General features: G+C 18.3%; 1 protein-coding gene across 1 annotated transcript in view; it reads left to right on the top strand.

The window, feature by feature from the left end:
• Positions 1-17,120, top strand: part of LOC149961273 (uncharacterized) — a 72,243-nt gene that overhangs the window by 45,340 nt on the left and 9,783 nt on the right. The gene's annotated exons all lie outside the window — the stretch shown is intronic.

Below are 17,120 nucleotides of genomic sequence, written 5' to 3' on the forward strand. Positions count from 1 at the left end.
ATAGGATATATTTTTGGAAAATATAAGATACGTATTTTTGGAAAGCTAAAGATATAGGATATATTTTTGGAAAATAAAAGATATAGGATATATTTTTGGAAAATAAAAAATACAAGATATATTTTGGTAAGAAAAAATATAGGATATATTTTTGGAAAATATAAGATACACATTTTTGGAAAGCTAAAGATATAGGATATATTTTTGGAAAATAAAAGATATAGGATATATTTTTTTGAAAATAAAAGATATAGGATATATTTTTGGAAAATAAAAAATACAAGATATATTTTTGGTAAGAAAAAATATAGGATATATTTTTGGAAAATATAAGATACGTATTTTTGGAAAGCTAAATATATAGGATATATTTTTGGAAAGTAAAAGTTATAGGATATATTTTTGGAAAATAAAAAATACAAGATATATTTTTGGTAAGAAAAAATATAGGATATATTTTTGGAAAATATAAGATACGTATTTTTGGAAAGCTAAATATATAGGATATATTTTTGGAAAATTAAAGATATAGGATATATTTTTGGAAAATAAAAGATATAGGATATATTTTTTTGAAAATAAAAGATATAGGATATATTTTTGGAAAATAAAAAATACAAGATATATTTTTGGTAAGAAAAAATATAGGATATATTTTTGGAAAATATAAGATACGTATTTTTGGAAAGCTAAATATATAGGATATATTTTTGGAAAATTAAAGATATAGGATATATTTTTGGAAAATAAAAAATACTAGATATATTTTCGGTAAGAAAAAATATAGGATATATTTTTGGAAAATATAAGATACGTATTTTTGGAAAATAAAAGATATAGGATATATTTTTGGAAAATAGAAGATATAGGATATATTTTTGGAAAATAAAAAATACAAGATATATTTTTGGTAAGAAAAAATATAGGATATATTTTTGGAAAATATAAGATACGTATTTTTGGAAAGCTAAAGATATAGGATATATTTTTGGAAAATAGAAGATATAGGATATATTTTTTGGAAAATAAAAGATATAGGATATATTTTTGGAAAATAAAAAATACAAGATATATTTTTGGTAAGAAAAAATATAGGATATATTTTTGGAAAATATAAGATACGTATTTTTGGAAAGCTAAATATATAGGATATATTTTTGGAAAATTAAAGATATAGGATATATTTTTGGAAAATAAAAAATACTAGATATATTTTCGGTAAGAAAAAATATAGGATATATTTTTGGAAAATATAAGATACGTATTTTTGGAAAATAAAAGATATAGGATATATTTTTGGAAAATAGAAGATATAGGATATATTTTTGGAAAATAAAAAATACAAGATATATTTTTGGTAAGAAAAAATATAGGATATATTTTGGGAAAATATAAGATACGTATTTTTGGAAAATAAAAGTTATAGGATATATTTTTGGAAAATAAAAAATACAAGATATATTTTGGTAAGAAAAAATATAGGATATATTTTTGGAAAATATAAGATACACATTTTTGGAAAGCTAAAGATATAGGATATATTTTTGGAAAATAAAAGATATAGGATATATTTTTTTGAAAATAAAAGATATAGGATATATTTTTGGAAAATAAAAAATACAAGATATATTTTTGGTAAGAAAAAATATAGGATATATTTTTGGAAAATATAAGATACGTATTTTTGGAAAATATAAGATACGTATTTTTGGAAAGCTAAATATATAGGATATATTTTTGGAAAATTAAAGATATAGGATATATTTTTGGAAAATAAAAAATACTAGATATATTTTCGGTAAGAAAAAATATAGGATATATTTTTGGAAAATATAAGATACGTATTTTTGGAAAATAAAAGATATAGGATATATTTTTGGAAAATAGAAGATATAGGATATATTTTTGGAAAATAAAAAATACAAGATATATTTTCGGTAAGAAAAAATATAGGATATATTTTTGGAAAATATAAGATACGTATTTTTGGAAAGCTAAAGATATAGGATATATTTTTGGAAAATAAAAGATATAGGATATATTTTTTTGAAAATTAAAGATATAGGATATATTTTTGGAAAATAAAAAATACTAGATATATTTTCGGTAAGAAAAAATATAGGATATATTTTTGGAAAATATAAGATACGTATTTTTGGAAAATAAAAGATATAGGATATATTTTTGGAAAATAGAAGATATAGGATATATTTTTGGAAAATAAAAAATACAAGATATATTTTTGGTAAGAAAAAATATAGGATATATTTTTGGAAAATATAAGATACGTATTTTTGGAAAGCTAAAGATATAGGATATATTTTTGGAAAATAGAAGATATAGGATATATTTTTGGAAAATAAAAAATACAAGATATATTTTTGGTAAGAAAAAATATAGGATATATTTTGGGAAAATATAAGATACGTATTTTTGGAAAATAAAAGATATAGGATATATTTTTGGAAAATAAAAGTTATAGGATATATTTTTGGAAAATAAAAAATACAAGATATATTTTGGTAAGAAAAAATATAGGATATATTTTTGGAAAATATAAGATACACATTTTTGGAAAGCTAAAGATATAGGATATATTTTTGGAAAATAAAAGATATAGGATATATTTTTTTGAAAATAAAAGATATAGGATATATTTTTGGAAAATAAAAAACGATATATTTTTGGTAAGAAAAAATATAGGATATATTTTTGGAAAATATAAGATACGTATTTTTGGAAAGCTAAATATATAGGATATATTTTTGGAAAGTAAAAGTTATAGGATATATTTTTGGAAAATAAAAAATACAAGATATATTTTTGGTAAGAAAAAATATAGGATATATTTTTGGAAAATATAAGATACGTATTTTTGGAAAGCTAAAGATATAGGATATATTTTTGGAAAATAAAAGATATAGGATATATTTTTGGAAAATAAAAAATACAAGATATATTTTGGTAAGAAAAAATATAGGATATATTTTTGGAAAATATAAGATACACATTTTTGGAAAGCTAAAGATATAGGATATATTTTTGGAAAATAAAAGATATAGGATATATTTTTGGAAAATAAAAAATACAAGATATATTTTTGGTAAGAAAAAATATAGGATATATTTTTGGAAAATATAAGATACGTATTTTTGGAAAGCTAAATATATAGGATATATTTTTGGAAAATTAAAGATATAGGATATATTTTTGGAAAATAAAAAATACTAGATATATTTTTGGAAAATAAAAAATACAAGATATATTTTTGGTAAGAAAAAATATAGGATATATTTTGGGAAAATATAAGATACGTATTTTTGGAAAATAAAAGATATAGGATATATTTTTGGAAAATAAAAGTTATAGGATATATTTTTGGAAAATAAAAAATACAAGATATATTTTGGTAAGAAAAAATATAGGATATATTTTTGGAAAATATAAGATACACATTTTTGGAAAGCTAAAGATATAGGATATATTTTTGGAAAATAAAAGATATAGGATATATTTTTTTGAAAATAAAAGATATAGGATATATTTTTGGAAAATAAAAAATACAAGATATATTTTTGGTAAGAAAAAATATAGGATATATTTTTGGAAAATATAAGATACGTATTTTTGGAAAGCTAAATATATAGGATATATTTTTGGAAATTAAAAGTTATAGGATATATTTTTGGAAATTAAAAGTTATAGGATATATTTTTGGAAAATAAAAAATACAAGATATATTTTTGGTAAGAAAAAATATAGGATATATTTTTGGAAAATATAAGATACGTATTTTTGGAAAGCTAAAGATATAGGATATATTTTTGGAAAATAAAAGATATAGGATATATTTTTGGAAAGTAAAAAATACAAGATATATTTTTGGTAAGAAAAAATATAGGATATATTTTTGGAAAATATAAGATACGTATTTTTGGAAAATAAAAGATATAGGATAAATTTTTGGAAAATAAAAAATACAAGATATATTTTTGGTAAGAAACAATATAGGATATATTTTTGGAAAATATAAGATACGCATTTTTGGAAAGCTAAAGATATAGGATATATTTTTGGAAAGTAAAAGTTATAGGATATATTTTTGGAAAATAAAAAATACAAGATATATTTTTGGTAAGAAAAAATATAGGATATATTTTTGGAAAATATAAGATACGTATTTTTGGAAAGCTAAAGATATAGGATATATTTTTGGAAAATAAAAGATATAGGATATATTTTTGGAAAATAAAAAATACAAGTTATATTTTTGGAAAATAAAAAATACAAGATATATTTTGGTAAGAAAAAATATAGGATATATTTTTGGAAAATATAAGATACGTATTTTTGGAAAATAAAAGATATAGGATATATTTTTGGAAAATAGAAGATATAGGATATATTTTTGGAAAATAAAAAATACAAGATATATTTTTGGTAAGAAAAAATATAGGATATATTTTTGGAAAATATAAGATACGTATTTTTGGAAAGCTAAAGATATAGGATATATTTTTGGAAAATAAAAGATATAGGATATATTTTTTTGAAAATAAAAGATATAGGATATATTTTTGGAAAATAAAAAATACAAGATATATTTTTGGTAAGAAAAAATATAGGATATATTTTTGGAAAATATAAGATACGTATTTTTGGAAAATATAAGATACGTATTTTTGGAAAGCTAAATATATAGGATATATTTTTGGAAAATTAAAGATATAGGATATATTTTTGGAAAATAAAAAATACTAGATATATTTTCGGTAAGAAAAAATATAGGATATATTTTTGGAAAATATAAGATACGTATTTTTGGAAAATAAAAGATATAGGATATATTTTTGGAAAATAGAAGATATAGGATATATTTTTGGAAAATAAAAAATACAAGATATATTTTTGGTAAGAAAAAATATAGGATATATTTTTGGAAAATATAAGATACGTATTTTTGGAAAGCTAAAGATATAGGATATATTTTTGGAAAATAAAAGATATAGGATATATTTTTTTGAAAATAAAAGATATAGGATATATTTTTGGAAAATAAAAAATACAAGATATATTTTTGGTAAGAAAAAATATAGGATATATTTTTGGAAAATATAAGATACGTATTTTTGGAAAGCTAAATATATAGGATATATTTTTGGAAAATTAAAGATATAGGATATATTTTTGGAAAATAAAAAATACTAGATATATTTTCGGTAAGAAAAAATATAGGATATATTTTTGGAAAATATAAGATACGTATTTTTGGAAAATAAAAGATATAGGATATATTTTTGGAAAATAGAAGATATAGGATATATTTTTGGAAAATAAAAAATACAAGATATATTTTTGGTAAGAAAAAATATAGGATATATTTTTGGAAAATATAAGATACGTATTTTTGGAAAGCTAAAGATATAGGATATATTTTTGGAAAATAGAAGATATAGGATATATTTTTTGGAAAATAAAAGATATAGGATATATTTTTGGAAAATAAAAAATACAAGATATATTTTTGGTAAGAAAAAATATAGGATATATTTTTGGAAAATATAAGATACGTATTTTTGGAAAGCTAAATATATAGGATATATTTTTGGAAAATTAAAGATATAGGATATATTTTTGGAAAATAAAAAATACTAGATATATTTTCGGTAAGAAAAAATATAGGATATATTTTTGGAAAATATAAGATACGTATTTTTGGAAAATAAAAGATATAGGATATATTTTTGGAAAATAGAAGATATAGGATATATTTTTGGAAAATAAAAAATACAAGATATATTTTTGGTAAGAAAAAATATAGGATATATTTTTGGAAAATATAAGATACGTATTTTTGGAAAGCTAAAGATATAGGATATATTTTTGGAAAATAGAAGATATAGGATATATTTTTGGAAAATAAAAAATACAAGATATATTTTTGGTAAGAAAAAATATAGGATATATTTTGGGAAAATATAAGATACGTATTTTTGGAAAATAAAAGATATAGGATATATTTTTGGAAAATAAAAGTTATAGGATATATTTTTGGAAAATAAAAAATACAAGATATATTTTGGTAAGAAAAAATATAGGATATATTTTTGGAAAATATAAGATACACATTTTTGGAAAGCTAAAGATATAGGATATATTTTTGGAAAATAAAAGATATAGGATATATTTTTTTGAAAATAAAAGATATAGGATATATTTTTGGAAAATAAAAAATACAAGATATATTTTTGGTAAGAAAAAATATAGGATATATTTTTGGAAAATATAAGATACGTATTTTTGGAAAGCTAAATATATAGGATATATTTTTGGAAAGTAAAAGTTATAGGATATATTTTTGGAAAATAAAAAATACAAGATATATTTTTGGTAAGAAAAAATATAGGATATATTTTTGGAAAATATAAGATACGTATTTTTGGAAAGCTAAAGATATAGGATATATTTTGGGAAAATAAAAGATATAGGATATATTTTTTTGAAAATAAAAGATATAGGATATATTTTTGGAAAATAAAAAATACAAGATATATTTTTGGTAAGAAAAAATATAGGATATATTTTTGGAAAATATAAGATACGTATTTTTGGAAAGCTAAATATATAGGATATATTTTTGGAAAATAAAAGATATAGGATATATTTTTGGAAAATAAAAGATATAGGATATATTTTTGGAAAATAAAAAATACAAGATATATTTTTGGTAAGAAAAAATATAGGATATATTTTTGGAAAATATAAGATACGTATTTTTGGAAAGCTAAATATATAGGATATATTTTTGGAAAATTAAAGATATAGGATATATTTTTGGAAAATAAAAAATACTAGATATATTTTTGGAAAGTAAAAGTTATAGGATATATTTTTGGAAAATAAAAAATACAAGATATATTTTGGTAAGAAAAAATATAGGATATATTTTTGGAAAATATAAGATACACATTTTTGGAAAGCTAAAGATATAGGATATATTTTTGGAAAATAAAAGATATAGGATATATTTTTTTGAAAATTAAAGATATAGGATATATTTTTGGAAAATAAAAAATACTAGATATATTTTCGGTAAGAAAAAATATAGGATATATTTTTGGAAAATATAAGATACGTATTTTTGGAAAATAAAAGATATAGGATATATTTTTGGAAAATAGAAGATATAGGATATATTTTTGGAAAATAAAAAATACAAGATATATTTTTGGTAAGAAAAAATATAGGATATATTTTTGGAAAATATAAGATACGTATTTTTGGAAAGCTAAAGATATAGGATATATTTTTGGAAAATAGAAGATATAGGATATATTTTTGGAAAATAAAAAATACAAGATATATTTTTGGTAAGAAAAAATATAGGATATATTTTTGGAAAATATAAGATACGTATTTTTGGAAAGCTAAAGATATAGGATATATTTTTGGAAAATAGAAGATATAGGATATATTTTTGGAAAATAAAAAATACAAGATATATTTTTGGTAAGAAAAAATATAGGATATATTTTTGGAAAATATAAGATACGTATTTTTGGAAAGCTAAAGATATAGGATATATTTTTGGAAAATAAAAGATATAGGATATATTTTTGGAAAATAAAAAATACAAGATATATTTTGGTAAGAAAAAATATAGGATATATTTTTGGAAAATATAAGATACACATTTTTGGAAAGCTAAAGATATAGGATATATTTTTGGAAAATAAAAGATATAGGATATATTTTTTTGAAAATAAAAGATATAGGATATATTTTTGGAAAATAAAAAATACAAGATATATTTTTGGTAAGAAAAAATATAGGATATATTTTTGGAAAATATAAGATACGTATTTTTGGAAAGCTAAATATATAGGATATATTTTTGGAAAGTAAAAGTTATAGGATATATTTTTGGAAAATAAAAAATACAAGATATATTTTTGGTAAGAAAAAATATAGGATATATTTTTGGAAAATATAAGATACGTATTTTTGGAAAGCTAAATATATAGGATATATTTTTGGAAAATTAAAGATATAGGATATATTTTTGGAAAATAAAAGATATAGGATATATTTTTTTGAAAATAAAAGATATAGGATATATTTTTGGAAAATAAAAAATACAAGATATATTTTTGGTAAGAAAAAATATAGGATATATTTTTGGAAAATATAAGATACGTATTTTTGGAAAGCTAAATATATAGGATATATTTTTGGAAAATTAAAGATATAGGATATATTTTTGGAAAATAAAAAATACTAGATATATTTTCGGTAAGAAAAAATATAGGATATATTTTTGGAAAATATAAGATACGTATTTTTGGAAAATAAAAGATATAGGATATATTTTTGGAAAATAGAAGATATAGGATATATTTTTGGAAAATAAAAAATACAAGATATATTTTTGGTAAGAAAAAATATAGGATATATTTTTGGAAAATATAAGATACGTATTTTTGGAAAGCTAAAGATATAGGATATATTTTTGGAAAATAGAAGATATAGGATATATTTTTTGGAAAATAAAAGATATAGGATATATTTTTGGAAAATAAAAAATACAAGATATATTTTTGGTAAGAAAAAATATAGGATATATTTTTGGAAAATATAAGATACGTATTTTTGGAAAGCTAAATATATAGGATATATTTTTGGAAAATTAAAGATATAGGATATATTTTTGGAAAATAAAAAATACTAGATATATTTTCGGTAAGAAAAAATATAGGATATATTTTTGGAAAATATAAGATACGTATTTTTGGAAAATAAAAGATATAGGATATATTTTTGGAAAATAGAAGATATAGGATATATTTTTGGAAAATAAAAAATACAAGATATATTTTTGGTAAGAAAAAATATAGGATATATTTTGGGAAAATATAAGATACGTATTTTTGGAAAATAAAAGTTATAGGATATATTTTTGGAAAATAAAAAATACAAGATATATTTTGGTAAGAAAAAATATAGGATATATTTTTGGAAAATATAAGATACACATTTTTGGAAAGCTAAAGATATAGGATATATTTTTGGAAAATAAAAGATATAGGATATATTTTTTTGAAAATAAAAGATATAGGATATATTTTTGGAAAATAAAAAATACAAGATATATTTTTGGTAAGAAAAATATAGGATATATTTTTGGAAAATATAAGATACGTATTTTTGGAAAGCTAAATATATAGGATATATTTTTGGAAAATTAAAGATATAGGATATATTTTTGGAAAATAAAAGATATAGGATATATTTTTTTGAAAATAAAAGATATAGGATATATTTTTGGAAAATAAAAAATACAAGATATATTTTTGGTAAGAAAAAATATAGGATATATTTTTGGAAAATATAAGATACGTATTTTTGGAAAGCTAAATATATAGGATATATTTTTGGAAAATTAAAGATATAGGATATATTTTTGGAAAATAAAAAATACTAGATATATTTTCGGTAAGAAAAAATATAGGATATATTTTTGGAAAATATAAGATACGTATTTTTGGAAAATAAAAGATATAGGATATATTTTTGGAAAATAGAAGATATAGGATATATTTTTGGAAAATAAAAAATACAAGATATATTTTTGGTAAGAAAAAATATAGGATATATTTTTGGAAAATATAAGATACGTATTTTTGGAAAGCTAAAGATATAGGATATATTTTTGGAAAATAGAAGATATAGGATATATTTTTGGAAAATAAAAAATACAAGATATATTTTTGGTAAGAAAAAATATAGGATATATTTTGGGAAAATATAAGATACGTATTTTTGGAAAATAAAAGATATAGGATATATTTTTGGAAAATAAAAGTTATAGGATATATTTTTGGAAAATAAAAAATACAAGATATATTTTGGTAAGAAAAAATATAGGATATATTTTTGGAAAATATAAGATACACATTTTTGGAAAGCTAAAGATATAGGATATATTTTTGGAAAATAAAAGATATAGGATATATTTTTTTGAAAATAAAAGATATAGGATATATTTTTGGAAAATAAAAAATACAAGATATATTTTTGGTAAGAAAAAATATAGGATATATTTTTGGAAAATATAAGATACGTATTTTTGGAAAGCTAAATATATAGGATATATTTTTGGAAAGTAAAAGTTATAGGATATATTTTTGGAAAATAAAAAATACAAGATATATTTTTGGTAAGAAAAAATATAGGATATATTTTTGGAAAATATAAGATACGTATTTTTGGAAAGCTAAAGATATAGGATATATTTTTGGAAAATAAAAGATATAGGATATATTTTTTTGAAAATAAAAGATATAGGATATATTTTTGGAAAATAAAAAATACAAGATATATTTTTGGTAAGAAAAAATATAGGATATATTTTTGGAAAATATAAGATACGTATTTTTGGAAAGCTAAATATATAGGATATATTTTTGGAAAATAAAAGATATAGGATATATTTTTGGAAAATAAAAAATACAAGATATATTTTTGGTAAGAAAAAATATAGGATATATTTTTGGAAAATATAAGATACGTATTTTTGGAAAGCTAAATATATAGGATATATTTTTGGAAAATTAAAGATATAGGATATATTTTTGGAAAATAAAAAATACTAGATATATTTTTGGAAAGTAAAAGTTATAGGATATATTTTTGGAAAATAAAAAATACAAGATATATTTTGGTAAGAAAAAATATAGGATATATTTTTGGAAAATATAAGATACACATTTTTGGAAAGCTAAAGATATAGGATATATTTTTGGAAAATAAAAGATATAGGATATATTTTTTTGAAAATTAAAGATATAGGATATATTTTTGGAAAATAAAAAATACTAGATATATTTTCGGTAAGAAAAAATATAGGATATATTTTTGGAAAATATAAGATACGTATTTTTGGAAAATAAAAGATATAGGATATATTTTTGGAAAATAGAAGATATAGGATATATTTTTGGAAAATAAAAAATACAAGATATATTTTTGGTAAGAAAAAATATAGGATATATTTTTGGTAAGAAAAAATATAGGATATATTTTTGGAAAATATAAGATACGTATTTTTGGAAAGCTAAATATATAGGATATATTTTTGGAAAGTAAAAGTTATAGGATATATTTTTGGAAAATAAAAAATACAAGATATATTTTTGGTAAGAAAAAATATAGGATATATTTTTGGAAAATATAAGATACGTATTTTTGGAAAGCTAAAGATATAGGATATATTTTTGGAAAATAAAAGATATAGGATATATTTTTGGAAAATAAAAAATACAAGATATATTTTGGTAAGAAAAAATATAGGATATATTTTTGGAAAATATAAGTTACACATTTTTGGAAAGCTAAAGATATAGGATATATTTTTGGAAAATAAAAGATATAGGATATATTTTTTTGAAAATAAAAGATATAGGATATATTTTTGGAAAATAAAAAATACAAGATATATTTTTGGTAAGAAAAAATATAGGATATATTTTTGGAAAATATAAGATACGTATTTTTGGAAAGCTAAATATATAGGATATATTTTTGGAAAGTAAAAGTTATAGGATATATTTTTGGAAAATAAAAAATACAAGATATATTTTTGGTAAGAAAAAATATAGGATATATTTTTGGAAAATATAAGATACGTATTTTTGGAAAGCTAAAGATATAGGATATATTTTTGGAAAATAAAAGATATAGGATATATTTTTGGAAAATAAAAAATACAAGATATATTTTGGTAAGAAAAAATATAGGATATATTTTTGGAAAATATAAGATACACATTTTTGGAAAGCTAAAGATATAGGATATATTTTTGGAAAATAAAAGATATAGGATATATTTTTGGAAAATAAAAAATACAAGATATATTTTTGGTAAGAAAAAATATAGGATATATTTTTGGAAAATATAAGATACGTATTTTTGGAAAGCTAAATATATAGGATATATTTTTGGAAAATTAAAGATATAGGATATATTTTTGGAAAATAAAAAATACTAGATATATTTTTGGAAAATAAAAAATACAAGATATATTTTTGGTAAGAAAAAATATAGGATATATTTTGGGAAAATATAAGATACGTATTTTTGGAAAATAAAAGATATAGGATATATTTTTGGAAAATAAAAGTTATAGGATATATTTTTGGAAAATAAAAAATACAAGATATATTTTGGTAAGAAAAAATATAGGATATATTTTTGGAAAATATAAGATACACATTTTTGGAAAGCTAAAGATATAGGATATATTTTTGGAAAATAAAAGATATAGGATATATTTTTTTGAAAATAAAAGATATAGGATATATTTTTGGAAAATAAAAAATACAAGATATATTTTTGGTAAGAAAAAATATAGGATATATTTTTGGAAAATATAAGATACGTATTTTTGGAAAGCTAAATATATAGGATATATTTTTGGAAATTAAAAGTTATAGGATATATTTTTGGAAAATAAAAAATACAAGATATATTTTTGGTAAGAAAAAATATAGGATATATTTTTGGAAAATATAAGATACGTATTTTTGGAAAGCTAAAGATATAGGATATATTTTTGGAAAATAAAAGATATAGGATATATTTTTGGAAAATAAAAAATACAAGATATATTTTGGTAAGAAAAAATATAGGATATATTTTTGGAAAATATAAGATACACATTTTTGGAAAGCTAAAGATATAGGATATATTTTTGGAAAATAAAAGATATAGGATATATTTTTTTGAAAATAAAAGATATAGGATATATTTTTGGAAAATAAAAAATACAAGATATATTTTTGGTAAGAAAAAATATAGGATATATTTTTGGAAAATATAAGATACGTATTTTTGGAAAGCTAAATATATAGGATATATTTTTGGAAAATTAAAGATATAGGATATATTTTTGGAAAATAAAAAATACTAGATATATTTTTGGAAAATAAAAAATACTAGATATATTTTCGGTAAGAAAAAATATAGGCTATATTTTTGGAAAATATAAGATATAGGATATATTTTTGGAAAATAAAAAATACAAGATATATTTTTGGTAAGAAAAAATATAGGATATATTTTTGGAAAATATAAGATACGTATTTTTGGAAAGCTAAAGATATAGGATATATTTTTGGAAAATAGAAGATATAGGATATATTTTTGGAAAATAAAAAATACAAGATATATTTTTGGTAAGAAAAAATATAGGATATATTTTGGGAAAATATAAGATACGTATTTTTGGAAAATAAAAGATATAGGATATATTTTTGGAAAATAAAAGTTATAGGATATATTTTTGGAAAATAAAAAATACAATATATATTTTTGGTAAGAAAAAATATAGGATATATTTTTGGAAAATATAAGATACGTATTTTTGGAAAGCTAAAGATATAGGATATATTTTTGGAAAATAAAAGATATAGGATATATTTTTGGTAAGAAAAAATATAGGATATATTTTTGGAAAATATAAGATACGTATTTTTGGAAAATAAAAGATATAGGATATATTTTTGGAAAATAAAAAATACAAGATATATTTTTGGTAAGAAACAATATAGGATATATTTTTGGAAAATATAAGATACGCATTTTTTGAAAGCTAAAGATATAGGATATATTTTTGGAAAGTTAAAGTTATAGGATATACTTTTGGAAAATAAAAAATACAAGATATATTTTTGGTAAGAAAAAATATATTTTTGGTAAGAAAAAATATAGGATATATTTTTTGATAATATAAGATACGTATTTTTGGAAAGCTAAAGATATAGGATATATTTTTGGAAAATAAAAGATATAGGATATATTTTTGGAAAGTAAAAAATACAAGATATATTTTTGGTAAGAAAAAATATAGGATATATTTTTGGAAAATATAAGATATAGGATATATTTTTTTGAAAATAAAAGATATAGGATATATTTTTGGAAAATAAAAAATACAAGATATATTTTTGGTAAGAAAAAATATAGGATATATTTTTGGAAAATAAAAGATATAGGATATATTTTTTTGAAAATAAAAGATATAGGATATATTTTTGGAAAATAAAAAATACAAGATATATTTTTGGTAAGAAAAAATATAGGATATATTTTTGGAAAATATAAGATACGTATTTTTGGAAAGCTAAAGATATAGGATATATTTTTGGAAAATAGAAGATATAGGATATATTTTTGGAAAATAAAAAATACAAGATATATTTTTGGTAAGAAAAAATATAGGATATATTTTGGGAAAATATAAGATACGTATTTTTGGAAAATAAAAAATATAGGATATATTTTTGGAAAATATAAGATACGTATTTTTGGAAAGCTAAAGATATAGGATATATTTTTGGAAAATAAAAGATATAGGATATATTTTTGGAAAGTAAAAAATACAAGATATATTTTTGGTAAGAAAAAATATAGGATATATTTTTGGAAAATATAAGATATAGGATATATTTTTGGAAAATAAAAAATACAAGATATATTTTTGGTAAGAAAAAATATAGGATATATTTTTGGAAAATATAAGATACGTATTTTTGGAAAGCTAAAGATATAGGATATATTTTTGGAAAATAGAAGATATAGGATATATTTTTGGAAAATAAAAAATACAAGATATATTTTTGGTAAGAAAAAATATAGGATATATTTTGGGAAAATATAAGATACGTATTTTTGGAAAATAAAAGATATAGGATATATTTTTGGTAAGAAAAAATATATTTTTGGTAAGAAAAAATATAGGATATATTTTTTGATAATATAAGATACGTATTTTTGGAAAGCTAAAGATATAGGATATATTTTTGGAAAATAAAAGATATAGGATATATTTTTGGAAAGTAAAAAATACAAGATATATTTTTGGTAAGAAAAAATATAGGATATATTTTTGGAAAATATAAGATATAGGATATATTTTTTTGAAAATAAAAGATATAGGATATATTTTTGGAAAATAAAAAATACAAGATATATTTTTGGTAAGAAAAAATATAGGATATATTTTTGGAAAATAAAAGATATAGGATATATTTTTTTGAAAATAAAAGATATAGGATATATTTTTGGAAAATAAAAAATACAAGATATATTTTTGGTAAGAAAAAATATAGGATATATTTTTGGAAAATATAAGATACGTATTTTTGGAAAGCTAAAGATATAGGATATATTTTTGGAAAATAGAAGATATAGGATATATTTTTGGAAAATAAAAAATACAAGATATATTTTTGGTAAGAAAAAATATAGGATATATTTTGGGAAAATATAAGATACGTATTTTTGGAAAATAAAAAATATAGGATATATTTTTGGAAAATATAAGATACGTATTTTTGGAAAGCTAAAGATATAGGATATATTTTTGGAAAATAAAAGATATAGGATATATTTTTGGAAAGTAAAAAATACAAGATATATTTTTGGTAAGAAAAAATATAGGATATATTTTTGGAAAATATAAGATATAGGATATATTTTTGGAAAATAAAAAATACAAGATATATTTTTGGTAAGAAAAAATATAGGATATATTTTTGGAAAATATAAGATACGTATTTTTGGAAAGCTAAAGATATAGGATATATTTTTGGAAAATAGAAGATATAGGATATATTTTTGGAAAATAAAAAATACAAGATATATTTTTGGTAAGAAAAAATATAGGATATATTTTGGGAAAATATAAGATACGTATTTTTGGAAAATAAAAGATATAGGATATATTTTTGGAAAATAAAAGTTATAGGATATATTTTTGGAAAATAAAAAATACAATATATATTTTTGGTAAGAAAAAATATAGGATATATTTTTGGAAAATATAAGATACGTATTTTTGGAAAGCTAAAGATATAGGATATATTTTTGGAAAATAAAAGATATAGGATATATTTTTGGTAAGAAAAAATATAGGATATATTTTTGGAAAATATAAGATACGTATTTTTGGAAAATAAAAGATATAGGATATATTTTTGGAAAATAAAAAATACAAGATATATTTTTGGTAAGAAACAATATAGGATATATTTTTGGAAAATATAAGATACGCATTTTTTGAAAGCTAAAGATATAGGATATATTTTTGGAAAGTTAAAGTTATAGGATATACTTTTGGAAAATAAAAAATACAAGATATATTTTTGGTAAGAAAAAATATATTTTTGGTAAGAAAAAATATAGGATATATTTTTTGATAATATAAGATACGTATTTTTGGAAAGCTAAAGATATAGGATATATTTTTGGAAAATAAAAGATATAGGATATATTTTTGGAAAGTAAAAAATACAAGATATATTTTTGGTAAGAAAAAATATAGGATATATTTTGGGAAAATATAAGATACGTATTTTTGGAAAATAAAAAATATAGGATATATTTTTGGAAAATATAAGATACGTATTTTTGGAAAGCTAAAGATATAGGATATATTTTTGGAAAATAAAAAATACAAGATATATTTTTGGAAAATAAAAAATACAAGATATATTTTGGTAAGAAAAAATATAGGATATATTTTTGGAAAATATAAGATACACATTTTTGGAAAGCTAAAGATAGGATATATTTTTGGAAAATAAAAGATATAGGATATATTTTTGGAAAATAAAAAATACAAGATATATTTTTGGTAAGAAAAAATATAGGATATATTTTTGGAAAATAAAAGATATAGGATATATTTTTTTGAAAATAAAAGATATAGGATATATTTTTGGAAAATAAAAAATACAAGATATATTTTTGGTAAGAAAAAATATAGGATATATTTTTGGAAAATATAAGATACGTATTTTTGGAAAGCTAAAGATATAGGATATATTTTTGGAAAATAGAAGATATAGGATATATTTTTGGAAAATAAAAAATACAAGATATATTTTTGGTAAGAAAAAATATAGGATATATTTTGGGAAAATATAAGATACGTATTTTTGGAAAATAAAAAATATAGGATATATTTTTGGAAAATATAAGATACGTATTTTTGGAAAGCTAAAGATATAGGATATATTTTTGGAAAATAAAAAATACAAGATATATTTTTGGAAAATAAA

Source organism: Leiobunum rupestre, chromosome 1 (genome assembly GCF_980474605.1).
Source record: "Leiobunum rupestre chromosome 1, qqLeiRupe1.1.hap1, whole genome shotgun sequence".
Lineage (NCBI taxonomy): Eukaryota > Metazoa > Arthropoda > Arachnida > Opiliones > Sclerosomatidae > Leiobunum > Leiobunum rupestre.